Here is a 20,213-nt window from a genome sequence, read left to right on the forward strand (position 1 = left end):
GGACCAGAGCACGCCAGGCACTCCTGTCTTCCACTGCCTCCCACAGTTTAGTCAAACTCATGCTGGTAGCTTCGAGAACACGATCCAACCATCTCGTCCTCTGTCGTCCCCTTCTCCTTGTGCCCTCCATCTTTCCCAACATCAGGGTCTTTTCCAGGGAGTCTTCTCTTCTCGTGAGGTGGGCAAAGTATTGGAGCCTCAGCTTCAGGATCTGTCCTTCCAGTGAGCACTCAGGGCGGATTTCCTTCAGAATGGAGAGGTTTGATCTTCTTGCAGTCCATGGGACTCTCAAGAGTCTCCTCCAGCAGCATCATTCAAAAGCATCAATTCTTCGGCTTTGTTAGATGTGCACAAGTTCTAGTGGTATGAGAGAAAAACTCTCCTCTATCCTCTTTCTGCATGCCATGCGTAATTTTATATCATGACAAACCGTTAACCCCACTACTCCAAGCCTTCTATAGAAATAGGTTTCTGCTTCTTTCCTCTCCCCACACCCCTTCTTTGTCTGTGGCTTGCAAAGCAGAGAACGCCTCCCTGCTGCTTCCTTTCCTTCAGAGCCACTTGCAATGCACCTGGGCTTAATCCTCAGCAGGTGGTGAGGGTGGAAAGGCAAGCAGCTTCACAGGGCCTGCAGCCTCGCCTCACAATCTTTGAAAAATAAAGGAGTTAGAGAACCTTATCCACAACCGCTTGTTCCAGAGGGCCTCTTGAAACGGTGAGTGAAAGGTGGTGGAGCATCTCTGTCTCCATCTTCTAATGTGGCTTCTTGGCCACTTTTTTCATGACAGGTCCAGGTCCATAACAGACTCGGTAGACCTAGGTCGCAGCTTAGTGGTGGAGCACCTACAGTGGTACCTCGCAAGACGAAAAGAATCCATTCTGTGATTCTCTTCATCTAGCGGTTTTTTCGTCTTGCGAAGAAAGCCCATTGACAGATTAGCGGATTAGCGCTATTAGTGGCTTTTAGCGGCTTATCGGCTGATCGGATCAGCTGATAAGCGGCTTAGCGGCTTAGAAAAAGGGGGGGAGGAAAAAACCCGCAGGAACTCGCAAGACATTGTTGTCTTGCGAAGCAAGCCCGTAGGAAATTCGTCTAGCGAAGCACCTCCAAAACGGAAAACTCTTTCGTCTAGCGAGTTTTCCGTCTTGCGAGGCATTCGTCTTGCGGGGCACCACTGTATTCTGTATGAAGAAACTCCCAGGTTCCTGGTATCTCCAGGTACTGCTGGAAAAGACATTTGTCTGAAACCCTGGAGAAAGTCTCGAGCAGTTAGTCTAGATCAAGGTTTCCAAAACTTCTTCAGTTCAGTACTCTTTGGGTTGCATCAAATGTTAGTCATACTCAGAGTAGACTCACTGAAATTAATAAACATGACTAAGTTAGGTCCATTGATTTCAGTGAGTCTACTCTGAACTTCTTTGGATGCAACCTCTCATCTTTCATGGTCCATGTAATAGCTCTGGGTTGTTATTCTTCCTGTTTTACAGATGAAGAACAGAGCATGAGTCTAGGTTGCCCAGCGCCTCTTACAATATATTCCTGTATGGGTTTACACAGAAAGTAAGTCCCACTGTGCTCCTAAGTAAGTGTGCATAGGATTGCAGCCTTAGTGATTTTTTAATTTTTAATTTTAGATTAAAAAGACTGAAAGAGGATTTGAACATGCATATCACAAGTCTAGACTTTGGCTAAGTTTGATGTGAAGCGAAGAACAAACTTTGGCTTCATGTTAGGATTTGTTTGGAGTGAGACAAACCACAATCCCCAGTTGAGATGTAACAGTAAACAGGGCTCTGTGGGTTGTTGCTCCTGAGGGTAAGACGGATGCATTCAAGTAGGAGCCTTCTGTGCATGCACGGTAAACCGTTAATTGTGGTTTACTGTGACATGCAACCACCGCCTTTTATACTTTGACATGATGAATGAATAGACCGTCTGCATCTGGCGTTCTGCCTTGGTTGGTGCAAGGGCTCGTGTGCCAGCAGATGTGCAGTGCTGTGCAACAGAGTAACCCAATGCTACAGTTGCACTAGTGGAAATTCATTGTGCAGCAGGTTGCACAAAGTTGACAACATTTCACTAGCGCAAACCATTTTGCTGGCGGAGTAAGCAGACCGCTAAGGGATTTTCACATTGGATACAGTTAACTTGAATTATTTTACTCCTCACATTGGAGGCTGGGTCTTCCTTGTCAAATTTTAGGCATTTTGGACTTTGGGAGCCTGACAATTCACTAAACTGAAATGCGTATTCATTCCACTGTAAAATACCCTCCCCTGTATTTAACACCTTCATCTCCTTGCTTGCTACTCTGAGAGCACCTCTCTTTCCTCTTTGGATGTTAAAATGCCTAGTCATGTGGAAATGAAATATATTCCTGCATGCTTCCCTCCCCCTCCTCCCTAAGCTCTGTTTAATTTTTAAATACTCCCCTTTATTGCTGCAGCATAAAGGAGAAATTTTTAGACTATGGAGAGAAGTGAATGTGACATTCTGTTCCGTATTAAAAGTTAATTTAGGGCAGGATTGAAAGTCAGGACATGGGCCTGTCTCTGTTGCTTCCCCTTCTTGTAATATAATTGACCCCTTCTGCGAGATTGGCAGTTCTACCATGGAGGGCTAAGTACATCGGGGCACCTGCGGCAAGAACAGGAGACACCGTTCATTACGGGCATGAACTTTATCTGCTTGGGAGAGTGCGCCCAGGGATCTTGTCCTGATTGGGGCTTGTCTTCGTTTGTCCTCTCTGTTGCACTTTGGCGCACCTGTGCAACCGTCTCTTGCACTGCTTGGCATTTTGGCCTTGCTTTGCACAAAAAACAAAGCCATCACCACCTTCTTAATTCTCTTCTCTCTGTACTCTTAAGACAAGCACTGCTGCATCAGACAAATGGTCCACACATCCCTCTTCCAGGAAGGCTCTTGTCCCTCAGCACCTTGTTTTCAGAGATACACTGTCTGTGAACATGGAGGCTCTGTTTAGCCAAAATGGATGAAGCCTGAGAATTCTTCTTCCTGAAGAATTCCCTTTTACACAATTCCCTTTTACAGCCTTCTGTAGGTAACTAAGGTGCGTGTGTGTACCCCAGCCACTTGCATTTAAGGAAAGGGCCATGGGTCAGTGGTAGAGCACATCTTTGCATGCAGAAGGTCTCAGGTTCAATCAAGAGCATCTCCGGGTAGGTGTTGGGCAGACCCTGCTGGAAACCCTGGAGAGATGCTGCCAGGAACTGTAAATAGTATTCGTCTCGCTCGGCATAAGTCAGCTCCCTGTGAAAACAAAGAGCTTAGCACAGAGTTTGCCAGTGTGGTAGCTGAGGGTACACATGACCATTGCTTTAGCTGAGATTACTCCATTGCAGAGGGTTGGACACAGGGTCTCTCCCCTCTAAAAAAGAATTAGGTTTGAAAGAAGCATTGTATTATAACCAGTAGGGGAAATTTGTTTTGTGTGCAGTGTGTGTGTGTGTGTCTTTGTGTGTTACCCATGACCTCTGATTTGCAAATGTGCCCATGGCCGCCTCTTCTTGCTGGCCGCTAATAAAAGTTTTTTATAGTTTTGACCCTGCCTTCCAGAAAAGGTGTTAACTCCTCTGCTGGCCACGAACACCCCAACTGCCAGCTGCCTCTCCCCTTCAGAAAAGGCATATTATGGGTCATCCTGGCAGATGTAAGAAGAGTCCTGCTGGATTAGGCCAGGGGCATATCCTGTCCTCAAAGTGGCCAACCAGATGCCTGCAAGGAGCCTGCAAGCAGGACTTGAGCACAACAGCACTCTCCCCTCCTGCCATTTCTGCCAGCTGGTATTCAGAAGCATTCCTGCCTCTTCAGTCTTTGATGTTTCAACATAGTTATGCTCAAATGATGGTTCCTTGGAGAGTGTTACCAGGTTCTGTATTGTTTCGTTCAGTATGACTGTAAATCCATTTTGTACTGTATGATACAAGATGAAGCCATTCCTGTACCTGCAAGGCCAAAATACATTATTTTTAGGAACTTGCTGAAACACATTATTGGTTTGGAGAGGTTTATATTACCTCAGCGGTAAACCTTGTATGGTATTCTTTTTTAAAAAACAAACCAACAAACCGCACATACCTTTGATGGCACTTTTTTGCAGACAGCCAACTCCTCTGTTTTTTCAGCAAAGGATTATGCATGTTAAACCCTACATAAATATACCAGCAGGTTATTACTTGTTGAAAGTGCAATATCTGGCATCAACTAGTTTTTAATCTAAGGGTTAATTCTGTTAACTATGAAGTCAGCTACCCAAGAGTGGTCTGATCTTTGCCAAGGTAGTGCATCCTCTGATTGGCTATGTAGTTCTGAGGGAGTTGTCCTCTGTATGTTTAGTTGTATGTCTCCCTGCTTTGTTCAAGGCCTGAACTGAAAGACATAACTTTTCTGTTCCTTTCTTGTCAAATTAGACACTCTTTTTTGTTCAGTCTGCTTAGTGAAGTGTTATCAGGTATTTTCTCTCCGGACTCCAGCTGCATTACTTAAGTGACTTCGCTAACATTGCTGCCAGTGGTAAAATGCTTTGTTTTGTTTTAAATTTATTCTCGGAAGTATCTACAACTGCACCTGCTTCAGGGCACATCGTGGTTTTCCTTCAACGAACTTTGCAGATAAATACGACACAGTTTAGCAGCCCACGCACTTGCCTTGCCAGCATGTCCTGGAGGAATAATTATCCCGCGAGTGACTAAGGGTGTGAAGGTAGATGCATAATTCAAAGGGTAGCCGCTGTAGAGTCTTCACAACCAATGTGAGCACAGCTTTGCAACCTGGGTTACAAGCAGGTGCACCCCCTCATTCTGCAGTGAAGCACTTAGAAATCCCCTTTTGCCAAAGTGATGTGTCAGTCCTCAAGTCTTGTTTCTGCAGGAACAGAGGAAGTGGTCTCATGCTGAGTCAGACCATTGGTTCATCTTAGTGTTGTCTACACTGACAGACAGCAGTTTTGCAGGATTTCAGGCGGGGCTCTCTCCCACTACTTCCTGGCAATGCCAGGAATTGAACCCAAGACCCCCTGCATGTAAAGCAGACGCTCCACCAGTGAGAGAACAACCCTCCTATTGCCATTCAGTCTTCTTTAATTTTAAAGCCGCACGTTTGCGCTTGCATCTTACTTATTTATTAGAGCACCTGCACTTTACCTTCTAGCAGAAAGCCATACCTTCGGCGTGGCTTTGCAATTTGACAAAAGTTGCAGTTTCATTAAAATGGAACAAAGCAATTACAAAAGAAAAGGGGTCAGCAGTTTAAAAAATCCCATAGAAATGAATACATTTATGCTGCAACTTAGAAGAAAAAAGACATTTACAGCCATTTTAATATTTGCGTAATTGCTCTGGAGATCGTAGCAGAGTGGAGGAAGAGAAGCAACCTGGTCGTGCCAGGGGGGTGGCCAAGAAGCATCCACCTCTGCCTGAAACTCCAAAAAGCCTCTGCCAGTTAGTGTGGAATAATGTTCTGGTTGCGTATACGGCTTAAGCCATGTGTAGTCGTTCCCCCTGCTCCACTGAATAGTTTTGTTTTTTCCTGCTTGCTTGAGACTGCAAAACTAGGGTGGTGTGAATGGGTTATCAAGGATCTGGTGGGCTGCACCTGGCTTGCCAAGCATTGAACCTAGGGCCTTCTGCATGCATAGCTTGTGCCCCGCCATTTAGCTACAGCCCTGCATTTTTACATTGCTGTTCCACCATTGCATTTTTATGAAGTGATGTGGGGTAGGGGTGAAGGCAAGCCAGTTTTCTTGGGGAGTGGGGGAGAGAGAGAAAAAAATCAGGCATAATTTTTGCCATAACTGTGGAAACGTGGCTAGATCAAACACAGCAGGTGGCGAAGGAACTCAATCTGGGCAAAGCAGCGGTGCTTTCAGCGCAATCAAAGTTAAGTGCAGAAATTTAATTAAATGGAAGCAAAGCTGGCTGAAACTTTCTAGAAGCAGAAGTGCATTGTCAGATTCGACAATTATTTCAAGGAGCACAATCTGCAGATGGTGTCTAATTGATAAATTAAGGTTCTTGGGCTCTAATCTGCCGCTGTATGTGTTAAGGCTTGTGTGTTGTTTTCTTCGAAATCTTTATCCTTTAAGTCGGCATCTGTCTTGGGGGAAACAGTTTTGGATCAAAACCTGGTGCCCTGATCCACATTTGCAGCTCTGCAGGAGCAGGGGGCTGGGGGACCTGCATCTGGCCAGGGCATAGCAACATTCTTGGCTATTCCCGTGGAGAGGGAACCCATGAGGACCTCCAGGGTGTAGCCTTTCGCAAGCTTAGCTGCGCATCGAAGGTTCTGCTCCATGTCCTCCTGACGTCTGAATTTTGGCAGACAGATATGAGAAGCTGAGGGCATCTGTGGTCTCCAATTCTCTCCCTAGGGAGGCCCACTGGGCTTCTTAATTGCTCAGTTTTCGCTGCATGGTGAAAGCCATTTATTTATTTATTTATTTATTTATTTATTTATTTATTTATTTATTGGAAGGCCTTTGGAGAATTTGGCAAGCTGACTGGTATTACTGCTACACTTTCTTCACTGCTTGGCTTATTCGGGTTACATTGATGTGTTGGCTTTAAAGAAGGTGCATTGTTTTGTCAGATACCTTGCTTTGTTTCAGTTTCTGTTAGCTGCCTTGGCTTTCTTCAGCATCAAAGACAGGATATAAATACGTTGTTATTATTAGTGGGTTTAAGCCGTAGCGGCATTTGCGTGAATGATAATAACAATGAAAATAAGAATAATACTTTTGGCATTGGTGTTATTATTTGTATTTGTGCATTGAGTGCTTAAGGGTCCATTGCTGTTTTGACACCTGTGCAGCCAATTCTGCATATGGATGTGTTTGGCCCTGCAGAGCCAGCATCTTCCATGCAGCCTACTTAAAATGTGACCAGAACACTTAAAAAGAAAAATGCCCCAGTGAATCTCAGGTATTGTTTTATGTGTTTGTTTGGGATTCTCCTCTCACCAATGGGCAATCTAGATCTACCATTCAAATACTATAGCAATAGTCTGCAAGCTCCCCCCCCCCCGCATACCTGCCATACATTCAAAGCACATTGCCTCCCCCCGACCCAAAGAATCCTGGGAACTGTAGTCTGCCCATCACACAGCTACAAGCCCCAGCACCCTTAACAAACCACAGTGTTCTTTAAATGTACGGTGTGTACAAGGCACTTTTAAAACCACATCTCCTCCTTAAGGGCAAAAGCAGATAGGCCATTGGCTTGATCCAACAGGTTATCTAGTCCATCAGTGGCCACCCGTCAGGCACTTGCGGGGAACCCGTTAGCAGGATCCAAGCACAGGAGCATTCTCCCCTATGTGGTTTCCAGCATCTGGCCTTCAGAAGCATTACAGTGGTACCTCGGGTTAAGAACTTAATTTGTTCTGGAGGTCCGTTCTTAACCTGAAACTGTTCTTAACCTGAGGTACCACTTTAGCCAATGGGGCCTCCCACTGTCGCCGTGCCGCAGCAGCACAATTTCTGTTCTCATCCTGAAGCAAAGTTCTTAACCTGAGGTACTATTTCTGGGTTAGTGGAGTCTGTAACCTGAAGCGTCTGTAACCTGAAGCATCTATAATCTGAAGCGTCAGTAAGCCTAGGTACCACTATACTGCCTCCAACCAAGGAGACACAGAGCATGGCCTCCATGGCGAGTAGTCATGGATAACCTTATCTTCCATGATTTTTTGTCTTTTAAAGCCATCCAGGTCGGTGGCCGTCACTACCTCCTTATCTTCCTCCTCCTGCCCCATAGCTCCCCATCCACCCCACACATCTGGAATGCTTGTAATGTCTAGCTCTGTTTATGACACTCAAGAAATACTTAAAAAACAACAACTGACAGACACAGCTCAGTTCAGTAAAAATGCGTAATGCATATATTTATACTTTTACAAGTGTCCATAATGCCAGAAGAAGAGGGTGTGTCTATGGAGGAGCGGGGGAGAGAGGGAGATTATGCAGAGCGGGGGAATTAGACGCTCTGTGTGGGAGAGTGAGGAAGTCCTGGGAACAGAGGCAAGCAAAAAGTCCCAGACATCATAATCAGGCCACAAGGGCAGTGGGCAGAGTGGACGGGAGTAAAGGAGGGAGAAATTAAGCTACATGGGAGGTCAAGTAAAAAGAGAGGAGTGGAGAGAAGAAGGAATTGCGCCCGTTAACCATGTTCCTGAATTATTGTGCTGGAGAAGCAATCATCACACTTCATTCATCCAATACCGGCTCCTCCCACCCTGTCACCAGCTATTACAGCATTGCTCACCCCCACTTTCTCCATGATGTGTAACAAACTTTATGAATGATATATAGAGGCGACTGCGGGGATGAAAGCATTGAGCAGCACTTCAGACAAGTTTGTTCTGGCAGGATGCCGTTAATCTCTAAAACCACCTATTTATTATGGTGGCTAACAAAACAGAAATATCAAACTATTGCAGGAAACTGTTTTGGCTTCTGGTGAAAATGGTGCCCGTCATAGAGCTTTGAGGCGCTCACTTGTTCCTAAGACCTGCCAAAGTAGGTCCGTGGGCTAGGGCTTCTAGAACTGAGGGTGTGGGAACCTCTGGCCCTCCAGATGTTGCTGCACTCCAGCTCCCATCAGCTGCAGCCATCCTGGCCCTGTGGTCAGGGATGATGGGAGCTGCGGCCAAGCATCACCTGCAGGGCTACAGGAACCATTCTCCTAAAGGCAATATGCAATTGCAGGTATTTGGAGTTACAGGAAGTGGAGAGCGGGAGGCTGTTGGCTTCATTCCCAGTTTCTGGGCATCCTAGAGGCATCTGGTTGGCTGCTGTGAGAAACAGGACCCTGGGCTAGATGGGCCATATATCTTGTGATCCATTGTTGTCCAACAGCACGTCTCTAACAGGCCTCATGCTCCACCATGCTAGCTGAGACAATTTTCACTGGAGATGCCAGGAATTGAGCCTTCTGCCTGCAGAGCATGTACCCTTCCGCAGAGCTAAATCATATTAGCATATGTGTATCATGGTGCCTTATATTATTCAACTGCACCATTGGGGCAATTGGGTAGGCGTTCAGGGCCCAGCGGAATGAGCAGGAAGGCCCTCAGAGGACTGACATACCACATTTTGATCTTGGTGAAGCATTGCGTTTCATGCCGTCTAATGCGGGGGCTTCCATTAAGTCCATTAAGTCTAAAATTACCTAAGTGCAACACTACTCCTGCTGGACCTGATCATTGGTCCTTAGGCTCAGGTTGGTCTCCTCTTGGCTAGCACCTGTCTCCAGAGTCTTCGGCAGGGATACTTCCCAAGATCTTCATAACCTTGCTGGGGATGGAGCCAGGGACCATCGACGTATAGAAAGGTGTCCTTCCATCCTCTCTCTCCAACCTAAAACTGCAAATGGATATCTGTCTGAGATTATGTTCATATGGAGTGTGAGATGGGTGGGGATGAAGACCCTGCTGGAGGCGATGCCACTTAACTTTTTTATTATTTACCATTGCTAACAATAGCCTTTGTGTTTTTATATTTTTAGTTCAAACGTACAACAGTGTCCTCCTCCTTATCTTTCTCATCCCCCCACCCACCCTCCATTTTTCTTCGTTCCCTCCCTCAGGTCTAAATATATCCAACCAGTCAATCAAGTCTGGCAGGCATCAGTGCTATAGCTGTCAGCTTGAGTTAGCTCTGGCTGAGCTAAACTCCTGGCTTGTTTTCTGAGCCTGGAAATGTATTCGAACGGTGGGATGGAAAATGAGACTTGCAAATAAAGTACACTCTAGTCATGGGTCCTTCTATATCTATACAGAAAGAGTGACACAGCTATTTTTTTTTTAAGCTGTGCCTCACCCCCTTCCTGTGTTTTCCCTTAGAAATAATAAAATACCCACTGAAGTCTATGACTGCTTGCTTAGTCAACACAGACGTGCTTGGATTTTCATTAATCTGGCTTTTCTTTCTGCTTCTGCCACCCTGCATTGGCATAAACAAACAGTAGAAAAAAGTGGAAAATTAAATAATGCCATGTTGAAGACCTTGTAACGGAGGTGGAGGATTAAAAATGATTCTGCTTAGATCTTGCATTCTCTTGTGTTTTATTATCCGTATGCAAGGAGAAACAAGAGGGTAGCAAAAGAGGGAAGGCATTATTATTTGTTTTTGTTGTCGTTACTACGGCCTGTTCCCATGTAGGAACAACTCCCCCCCTTTCAACGCTGGCTGTGTGATGGCATAGCTATTTCTGGTGCAACCTGTCAGGGTAGAAGAGACTGGCTTTCCGGCTAGAGTAACAGCAAGAACAGATGGGGTGGACGACAAGATTTCTGTGGTGGCGTTTTGGGTTCCAAAGCTTCCTTAGTGGGGGATTTTACAATGTTTCTTTGAATTTATTTTACTGTTTTGCAATGGGCATGGTGTTGCACTTTCCATAACAGCCAGCCTGAACCGCATGAGAGCAGCAGGAAACTTTTTAGTGGGGAGGAACGGTTTCACCCAGCGCTGAAATGGAGCAGCCCCTGGGAAGTGCATCTCCTGTTTTCTGTTTACCGCAGAGCCTGGCTGATAATATCTGGGGATGTGTGCCTGGCACCGCCGTGGGAATTCAGTGTTGCAGGAAGCTGCCTGTTTTGAGGCTCTGTGAATAATGGCACTCGAGGGCGATGGATGCTGTAGGTGCCACTTGGCACGTTTCGAGAATTTGAGTTGTCTTTTTTTACCCAGTTCTGGTGTTAGGGGGGGGGGAGCTGTGACTGGTGGAAATGCAATAGCTATGGGTGTGGGGAGAATTGCTTTGTTGGGAGCTGGAGGAATATAGAGCCATAGAGTTGGAAGAGACCCAAATAATCAACTAGTCCACCCCTCCAATGCAGGATAGTCAGGAGTCCCTGAATTTTGGACAGTGAGAGTTGGCTGGAGACTTTCTTCGACCTTTACCTCTCCCCCCCACCCAAGCTGTTTTAGACAGAAGAGAATTGGGTGACTTAAATGTTGCTGCTGTGGTTCAGGGTGTTGCCGTCTCTTTGCTTGTTTTTAGTTTTTCCTCTCTTTTTTTTAAAAAAAAATGACTGTACCTGCTACATTGAGAGAGATCTGGGCACTCAACTTTTTTTTGAGAAGCAGATTAACGTGTTGGCTCCTTGTTACGAAGGTTACAGTGGTGCCTCACAAGACGAAAAGAATCCGTTCTGTGATTCTCTTCGTCTAGCGCTTTTTTCGTCTTGCGAAGCAAGCCCATTGATGGATTAGCGCTATTAGCGGCTTTTAGCGGCTTAGCGGATAAGCGGCTTAACGGCTTAGAAAAAGGGGGGGAAGGAAAAAAAACCCGCAGGAACTCGCAAGACATTTTCGTCTTGCGAAGCAAGCCCATAGGAGATTCGTTTTGCGAAGCACCTCCAAAACTGAAAACTCTTTCGTCTAGCGAGTTTTCCGTCTTGCGAGGCATTCGTCTTGTGGGGCACCACTGTACATTTCTTCCAGTACAAACAGCTCCCCACTTCTGCTCAATCTACTTGCACATGACAGCGCACACGCGCAGTGCTGGGAACCCGGAAGTGATGAGTGGCAAGCCAGAAAACCCTCCCCAGAGCCCCAAGAGGATGCCCCCTTTGGGCTCCGGGGGGGGTGTTTCCTTGCCAGCCACAAGGAGTCTCCAGGGTGCTCCCCACTTACCTGCATTTCACTTATGAACGCGGGGGCCCAGAACATAACCCCTGCATAAGTGGAGAGTCGCCACACAGCTCTCAATGTCGGTTGGCGGATATCATAAATAGGAGAGTGCTCTTGCTCTCATGTCCTGCTTCCAGGATTGCTTCCATTCTGATGCAGAGGGTGCAAATCATGGGGTGAAGACTTGAAACCAGGGTATTCTTTCTTTTCTTCTCAGAGGTGGAGAGGTGAGGGTGGTGGCATCTCTCCTGTCTTAGCTAATTCTTGGGATAAAACCAAGTGCTCACTCTTCTCTGTCTGTCAATGAACTTAATTACCCGCCCCCAATTAAATAATGTCTGCCTAATGTGCTTATACCATACTAAATTCATATTAATGTATAGGATCCACTTTCAAATTCCAAAACATAACAGGGAGACACTATCTCCCCACCAACCTTGTTTGGACAGAGTTTGTACGTTTTATTATCCTTAGTGTGGCCCAGATTTTCAACAACCATTGAGAAGTTATTGGTACGGTACTTCCTTCTTTTTCCAGTTATAGCTAATACATATTCTTGAGGCTGCTAGAAGAGAGATAACCATTTCTTGGTCTTCCTTTAAAATTATGCTTCTTATATGACCAAAAAAGGATCTCTCACAGACCTAATGGAAATTTCTCTCTCTATCCATCCATTTTTATCTATTATGTGTGTGATTATATGTTTGCACATATATGAGACAGAAAATGTCCAAAATCCATTGACTATTGACGCTCACATGTGAATGTCTGAAAAATCAGACGTTGTCACCTAAATGTCACAGTCAAAACATTCGCTGGTATATGTCTGAAAAGTGAGGAAATAGATATATCTAATTTCAGAATCCATCTGGGATTGTCAGCGTTCACATGGGAACGTCAACATTCATCAGATTTTGGGCATTCACTGTAACATTAAGAGGGGGGGAAATCACATACATAACCATGGAGTGTCTGTTTTCCTCAAAAGTTCACCAACAAGGTGTCATTTTAAAACGTGAGAAGTATTGACATCGGAAGAGGAGACTGGAGTTTGCATATGTTGCTCATGGACCATGAAATTCAGTTTCTAAAGTCTGAAAAGCTTTGCGAGCCCTAAGCCAGGGCCAGAAAGCCTCTTTATGACATTGGAAAAACAAAAGCTTCCATGATACTGCCAGTATTCTAATAACCCAAATCTTTTAATATTTCATGCTGCGTCCACACTGGGAGTACTTGGTAGACTTCTGGTGGCTCCATCTTGAAAAGTATATTGTTAAGCATTTCTGCCACTGTCTTGATATGTAAACCCTATATTTTTTGGTTTTCATTTGAAGTTTCAAAAGGGTATTATCATCATCATCACCATCAACAACATCATCATCCCACCCTAGGACCTTAGAGTGAAGAGCAGGTTAATGATGGTGATGGTGAAGATGATGATGAAAGGCAGTTTTAAAGTCTTTAGCAAATATATATATATATAAAGTTAGAAGTAGTTCCGTAAAGAAATTGGATCGCCTTGAAGCTATGCCCATTTTCTTGGGAGTAAATCTAATTGAACTCAGCGGGATTACTTCTGAGCAGAGGATTGCAGTGTGAATGGGGAACAGGAGAGAGGTTTATTAAAGCTATGCGTGGTGTAGAGGGAGAAGCTCTCCCCACCTTCCATCTGTCTAATGATGCCAGAGCTCATCCGGATGAAGATTCGGGGCAGAGGAGAGAAGCTGTTTATTGACACAGTGAACAGGGCTGGATTAACCATTATTCTAAAATGGCTGTAGCCCGAGGCCCTAAGCTCTCCAGCTCAGCCAGAAATTCCTTGGGTGAACTTAAGCCAGTCACACTCTCTTAGCTTTACTTACCGTTGGGAGGATAAGGGGGAAGCAGAAGGAGTCCACCTTGAGTCATTTGGAGGATTGACATTCAGCCAAAGCCAGGAAAACAAGAAAGAAGTTGGGTGATTTTGCATTTTGTTTGACTTCATGTTTCTTACAATATATGATACATGGGATTTAGGCCATTCCCGCCTGTTGGCTTTCAGACCTCACACCATTAATCCAGGCCTAAAAGTGTGTGGTTTAATTGACTGGAATTTGCTGTTAAGTTATGCAGGGTCAAACCCACATCACACATTTAAAATCTTTTACATGAACGGTGAGGGTGTGGCCATGGTGCTGGCAGGGACTGGCGAGAGCTGTAGTCCCAGACATTTGGAGGCCACCAGGTTGTCGAAGGTGGGCTTAGATTGCATTAAAATGGGATAAATTCATGGAGGAGGAGAGAGATCTGTCGATGGGTAGCAGTTATGGTAGCTAAATGGAGTCTCTCTCTCTCTCTCTCTCTCTCTCTCTCTCTCTCTGAAAGTCAGTTTTATTTTCATTTATACCCCACATTTTTCTTCCCAAGGAGCTCAAGGCTGAAGTGGTTCTCCTCATTTCATCCCCACATCAACACTGTGAGGTATGTTCAGCTGAGAGGGAGAGTGCCTGGCCCAAGGTCACTCAGGAAGCTTCATCCCAGAATAGGGATGTGAACCCGGTCTCCCAGGGCCTAGTCCAACACTCTTACCTACTACATCTTAGTGGTTTACAGTAGCTGAAGCAGGGGGCATTGCCAGTGTGGTGTAGTGGTTAAGAGCGGTAGACTCGTAATCTGGTGAACTGGGTTCGCTTCCCTGCTCCTCCACATGCAGCTGCTGGGTGACCTTGGGCTAGTCACACTTCTCTGAAGTCTCTCAGCCTCACTCATCTCACAGAGTGTTTGTTGTGGGGGAGGAAGGGAAAGGAGAATGTTAGCCGCTTTGAGACTCCTTAGGATAGTGATAAAGCGGGATATCAAATCCAAACTCTTCTCTTTTTCTTCTTCTGCTATATCCTTAGGAAAACAGGAAGTTGCCGTATACTGAATCAGACCAGTGGTCCATCTAGCTTAGTACTGTCTATACTGACTGGCAGCTGCCCTCCAGGGTTTCAGGGCAGGGGACTGGAAATGCCACTGAGGACTGAACTGGGTACATTCTGCAAGCAAAGCAGATACACTTACTTGAGCTATAGTCCTTCCTCTTAGTCCTGAAGCACCTGAGTGGGTGAACATTTGGGAAGCTGGCTGCTGGACTAGATAGGACTTTTTTGTGATCCAGCAGGGATCTTACCAGAGCAGCCAAGCCAACAGAACTGAGCGAGGCTGTGGCAGTTCTTAAATCTCAGGCCTACCCTTGCCTATGCAGAAAAAATGTGCTAGAAACATTTTGGGGGAAGTGGCCGATAATTATTCTTTCTTTCCCCTGTTCCATTATCCCCTCTTGCTGCTGCTGTCCTTGGGTTTATCTTCTGGGAGAGTTCTTATTAGAAGCTCTCTCCCGTTAACTGGGGAAGAATGAAAACAAATGCATGTTGGCTCTTTATTCTCTGAAAATCAAAGTGCCAAGATTCTTTTGAACTGCTCAGATGAAAGGCGCTATGGAAATGCAAAATACCATTTAGTCTGTTTATCGGCAGCCATAGGGGGGCGTTCATGCTGAAGGTTGGGCTTCATGCTTTCATAAGTATCTGCAATTCGGATATAGGATTAGACAAATCCATGGAGGCTATCAATGGCAACTAGTCATGATGGCTATGCTTTGCCTACAGGCAGTAATGCTTCTGAATATCCGTTGCTGGAATTGGTAGGAGAGGAAAGTGCTGTTGCACTTGGGTCCTGCATGCAAACTTCCAATTTGAGGCATCCAGTTGGCCACTGTGAGAACAGGATGCTGGACCAGGTGGGCTATTGGCCTGATCCAGATAGGCTCTCCTTATGTTCTTACAGTGTCCTGAATTGACCTGTCCCGTCCCAGTGCAAATACTGAGTCCATGCAAGTCTGTTATTTAAATTGTGTGGGCGTCAGGGCTCTGACAAGTGTGTGGCGGAGGGAAGGGGGCCAGAGACTGACCCAGCGATTTAAGGGGTTTGGTGCCGGGGGGAGGTGGGAAGAGGAAGGGTTGGAGCATTAGGATGGAGGTGGGGGCTCAGGACATGTTGGAAGTGGAGGAAGACACTGTTCAGGCGAGGAGCAGGCCAGTCAAATCCACGCCATCTCCACTGTCTCCTGGAGCCAGGAGGGGCTTGAAGAGGAAAGATCAGCAACAACTTCATGCAGGAGAAGTCTCAGGTTATGGGAGCACACTCTGGCATATGAGGGTACATAAGCCTAGGAGTGGGGCATGGTCCCACTGCTGCTCCCACCGCTCCATAGGGCATGAATATGGAAAAGTTAAGGTCAGCTAAGTGGGCGCTAAAGGCCTGTGTCCGTCCAGAGCACCTTGGGAGCTACTGTAAGTGCATGCATTTGTCAATAAAGAATTTACCACCAGCCAGTTGCCTTCCTTGGCTAGGTGGGTGCAGGACAACAGAAAGCCTAGGTGAACTGACAAGACTCCCCACTATGGACATTCAGCCCAAAACATGTGGAAGGCCATGAGAACACTTTCCCCTAAATCATGCAAGGCAGAATTTGCAAGGGATGCTGCCTTCCATCCTCTAGGTTCTAGGCTATGGCTAGTACAAGACATGGCTTGGTGTGATGTTTGTCTTAACCCATTGCCTTGGCCCAAAGGTGGAGAACCTCTGGCACTACAGATGTTGCTGGACTCCCAACTCCCATCAACCCAGGCAGCATAAAAGGGCTGAAACACAGCAATGATATCTGCGCAATCACACATTCGCCCCGACCCTGGCATTGAGAGAATGATGACTCCTCTAAGTCCATCTGCTGAGTTCAGGGTAGAAGTGTAATTTGAACCAGGCGCAAGGGTCAGTGCAGCTCTGCCTTTTAGCTGCTCTGCAGCACTGTGCTCTCTGTTGCAGTTGGAGTGGAGAAAACTGGTATGTAGTTTTTAACAATTGCCAAAGCAGACAAAAGACCAAATGTTACCTTGTGTACACAGCTGCCGCAGTATCTCTTTATATACATATTCTCTTAAACAAAATGTTGCCTTGGGAGGTTCCTCCTCCTTACATCTATTAATATGTTTTCATCTTCTCTTAATGAGCAATATGGCTCTTAATTTTAATTTAGCTTTATTAGGGCAATATTTGGTATGGTTTCTTAAGTTTGTCGAATACCCCATTTGTGCAGCACCAAAACATTAACTATGGAACCCCGAGGGCTTGCAACTTGACTAAAAACAGAATAAAACCTGTCTGATATGTGTTTTTCCTACCCTCTTAGCAAACATACAAGACGCAAACCACCAACTGAATATTCTTAAGCAACCTGAGAGCTTAAATTTTTTTTTTTTATCAAGCGAATCTTTCAACAAATATTTTCAGCAAATAAATAAACACCATGTTGTATTTGTATGCATCCTTGAGCATTTTAATGCTCTAAATTGACCTTTGACAACCTGGTACATTCCAGTTGTTTTGGATGACAGCTGGAGTTCAGAAACATCTAGAGGGCACCAGGTTGGAGAATACTGTCCTAAAAGTCAGGCACAATATTAAATACCTGTTCTTTAAAGGGTATGGGGTTGCCGTTTGATTGTTTGTTTTTTAAATGCTAGAATCGCATCTTGGGGTTTTTTCCAGATTTTTTAAGTTTTACCTTTTTCTCCCTCCTCCCCCTTTCCCCTGTACAGATGAGCCCTGAAAAGCGTCTTTATTCAGTTTGACTGTTGCTATTATGTGGCTAGGCATTCAATAATAGTTGTGATTTATGATATGTGTGTGGCCTTTGTTGTTCTTTCTTCTGCCATCTATCAGAGAGGGAGAAGCCTGGCTTGATAATTCTTGGCAAATAGCTTTTTCAGTTTAGAATGTCAGCTGTCATGCTGTCGGGAGAGGTTATTTCTCTAGTGTGTGTGTGTGTGTGTGTGTGTGTGTGTGTATATATATATATATATATATATATATATATATATATATATATATGGCAGCGATCCCGTTTCTTTACTGTGGCTGGTTGATAAGGAGTACTTGCTGCGCTTCCTGGAAAAGTGTGTTGTAAGGTAACCCCGCTTGGAGGATGTGCTTTTAAAGCTCGACTGGAATTGTGCTTCCAGTGGTGTAATATCACTCTATTCAGGTAGGATAGAGCCCTTGTTCACGAAGGCCACATCGGCACTACACATTTAAATACCTCTTCTACCACTTGTAAGAGCCATGCTCTCCCTGCCCCAGCAAAGGATCCTGGGAAGTGTATTTTGTTAAGGGTGCTGAGAGATGTTAGAGAACCTTTCAACAACAACAACAACAACAACTTGTTGCTGGTAACCCCAGCCACTCTGGGCAGTTTCTAACATTAAGAGACAAAACAAAACATCAAACATTAGCAGGGCTGCCTTCAGATGTCTACGGAAAGTTGTATAATTGTTTAACTCTTTGACATCTGATCGGAGGGTATTCCACAGGGTGGGTACCACTACCAAGAAGGCCCTCTCCCTGGTTCCCTGTAACTTCACTTCTCACAGTGATGGAACCTCCAGTAGGCCCTTGGAACTTGGACCTCACTATCCAGGTTGAACGACGCGGGCTGAAATGCACCTATACAAATACTGAAATTGTTATGGATGAATGCAATTAATATTGTATGCAAACATTTTTAAAATAAAATATTTAATGAAATGCTCCTTCGGGTATACAAGGCCGAGGTTGTTTTCCAGCACCCTCAACCAATTTCCCAGGTTTCCTTTGATGGGGGAGAGACATGACATAGTAGGCTGGAACTCTTCTATTCTGATATCTACTGACCTGTGTTCAGAGAATTTGTGATGCAATCCCCCCTACATCCAGTCTGAAGTGGGACAGTCCAGGACAGGTTTTCCACTGGATCAGCTCCTAAGGCAAAACCTTACATTTCCTGCTGTTTTTCTTTTCCAGCCAACCCTGCTCCCATCATTGGCTTAGGTATCTCACCCCCCCCCCCCCCCGCAGTCCACGTTTTCTCTTGGTTTTGAAAAAAGCAAAACAAATCTCCCAAACATTGCCCTGCTGTTTTGCAAAGTATGTGCTTATTAGATAAACTTTGGGTACAATAAAAAGCTGCTTTCATATTTTTTTTGGAAGCTTGAGAGCCTAATTGAAGACAGACCATTAGTCCCAAATGAGACTAAGAGTATTGGCAGGAGAGGAGAGCAATTATGCTGAAGGTTGGTGTGGCCTGTCCCTCCCTTCTGCTTCTCCCCTCCTTATTAGCTATTTGTGGTAACGTATCAAAAACTCATTTGGATGTGGCATGCATTTCTGACATGCACTTGTGCTCTGCATGCTAAACGATTAGTTCTGCTGCAGACGGAGAAGGCATCATCCTTCGGTTATTCCCCTGGGTCTGTATAAGGCCACATCCGCACTATCCATTTAAAGCACTGTGATACCACTTCAAACAGTCACGGCTCCCCCCCCCCCCAAGAATCCTGGGAAGTGTAGTTTCATTAAGGGTGCTGAGAGTTCTTAAGATACCCCCTATTTCCCTCACAGAGCTACAATTCCCAGAGCAAGCTAACAATCAATCCCTCTTCCCAGGGAACTCTTGAGAACTGTATTTCCATGAGGGGAATAGAAGGAGTCTTCTAACAACTTTCAGCACCCTTAATGAAACTGTAAGTAAAGGTAAAGGGACCCCTGACCATTAGGTCCAGTCGTGACCGACTCTGGGGTTGTGGTGCTCATCTCGCTTTATTAAGGAGCCGGCGTACAGCTTCTGGGTCATGTGGCCAGCATGACTAAGCCACTTCTGGCAAACCAGAGCAGTGCACGGAAATACCGTTTACCTTCCCGCTGGAACGGTACCTATTTATCTACTTGCACTTTGACGTGCTTTTGAACTGCTAGGTTGGCAGGAGCAGGGACAGAGCAACGGGAGCTCACCCCGTTGCAGGGATTTGAACCGCCGACCTTCTGATCAGCAAGTCCTAGGCTCTGTGGTTTAACCCACAGTGCCACCCACGTCCCTGTAGTTTCCTGGATTCTTTGGGGGAAGCAACAACTGTTACAATGGCATAAAGAGCTTTGCAAATATAGACTCTGTTTCCTGACGCTCCCTCTCTCTGAACCACTTCATCTTCCAGCTTTCTTTTCTTGATCTCTCCCATTGCTCAGCCACTACCATTGCTGGCCGGCTGCCTTTTCCAGGGCCCTCCCTCCTCTTTCCTATTATTTATTAGGATCTGAGCAACTCAGCCACAGCCTGTGGCAGCTTCCTATGTTCCACTTTGAGAACTGGACCATATCGACACCATATATTTAAAGCACTTTGATCCTACTTCAACCATCATGGTTTCCCCCAAGGAGTCCTGGGATCTGTAGTTTGTTAAGGGTGCTGAGAATTGTTAGGAGACACCCCCCCAGCGATGATTCCCAGAGTTTCCGAGGAAGAGGGACTGACATGTCAAATCAACATGTGAGAAGAAAACAAATCTTCCATGCCCCAAACTTTTGCATGGCTTTGATTATGTGGATGAATTGAGTTTTGTGGCCTTGTAGATACATAGGCAGCTAGACAATTGGTCCAGCTGGCTCAGTATTTCCTACACTGGCTGGCAGCAACTCTCTAACTTTCCATACAGGGGACATTCTCAACCCTAGTTG

At 45.5% G+C, this 20,213-nt stretch overlaps 1 protein-coding gene and 1 long non-coding RNA gene across 45 annotated transcripts in view; one reads left to right on the top strand and one right to left on the bottom strand.

Annotated features, from left to right (window-relative positions):
- MSI2 (musashi RNA binding protein 2) overlaps positions 1-20,213 on the top strand; it is a 451,660-nt gene that overhangs the window by 135,910 nt on the left and 295,537 nt on the right. The gene's annotated exons all lie outside the window — the stretch shown is intronic.
- LOC310695938 lies at positions 8,656-13,010 on the bottom strand. The gene is made up of 3 exons (XR_014520362.1): positions 12,606-13,010; positions 9,875-9,956; positions 8,656-9,377 (listed from the first exon to the last, which is right to left on the bottom strand). It is a non-coding gene; the product is annotated as an uncharacterized lncRNA (long non-coding RNA).

This window comes from Podarcis liolepis, assembly GCF_965112155.1.
Source record: "Podarcis liolepis genome assembly, chromosome: 16".
Classification (NCBI taxonomy): domain Eukaryota; kingdom Metazoa; phylum Chordata; class Lepidosauria; order Squamata; family Lacertidae; genus Podarcis; species Podarcis liolepis.